Raw genomic sequence first — 711 nt, 5'->3', positions numbered from 1 at the left:
CATGCGGGCATACATGGAGGCTGAACACTGTGTACATAATAAATAAATCTTTAAAAAAAAATAAAAATAAAAAAAATAAAAAGCCTATGTAATAAGACAGCTGAGGAAATACGGGTATAAAAATTTATATAAGGATATATAAAATCGAGTGGACTAATTGCATGAGTAAGACAGCCTTGTGAGGTAAAGTATGAACTTAGAAAGCAGACTGAGTTCCAACCTGGGTTCCAATATTTGCCTATGGGACCTCAGGCAGCTTACTCCACATCTTGTGCAAAAGGGAGTGGTTGATAAACACATTTTCATAGCTCTATCTAAGGGAATGCAATATATTACTTTTCTTGTGTGATAAAAGACATGAAACAATTATCTTGTGTTTTTAAAAAAAGGATAAAAAGGATAATGGATTCATAAGATTACTATAAAGAACCAGCAAAGCAATTAAGCCTGGTCAGCACAATCTGGGCATCTAACAAATGTTAATCCCCCTGTTGGTTTGTCTGTCACCATGGATTAAGTTTGACTCCTCTAGCAAACAATCATCTGACCAAGGCATGGTGGCGCACACCGTCTATGCTAGCACAATGGAGGAGGCAGAGGCAGTTGGGTCTTGGTGAGTTCGAGGTCAGCTTACTCTGCAGAGTGAGTTCCAGGATAGTCAAGGCAATCCTGTCTTGAGAAATTTAAAAAAGAAAAAAGGAAAAATAAAAT

The 711-nt window shown here is 37.1% G+C and overlaps 1 protein-coding gene across 1 annotated transcript in view; it reads left to right on the top strand.

Moving 5' to 3' along the window:
- Window positions 1-711, top strand: part of LOC101981927 (uncharacterized protein C3orf20 homolog) — a 33,935-nt gene that overhangs the window by 23,728 nt on the left and 9,496 nt on the right. The window lies entirely within an intron of this gene.

This window comes from Microtus ochrogaster, chromosome 24, assembly GCF_000317375.1.
Source record: "Microtus ochrogaster isolate Prairie Vole_2 chromosome 24, MicOch1.0, whole genome shotgun sequence".
Lineage (NCBI taxonomy): Eukaryota > Metazoa > Chordata > Mammalia > Rodentia > Cricetidae > Microtus > Microtus ochrogaster.
Note: the sequence above shows the minus strand (reverse complement) of the source record. Positions and strands in the feature narration are given on the sequence as shown.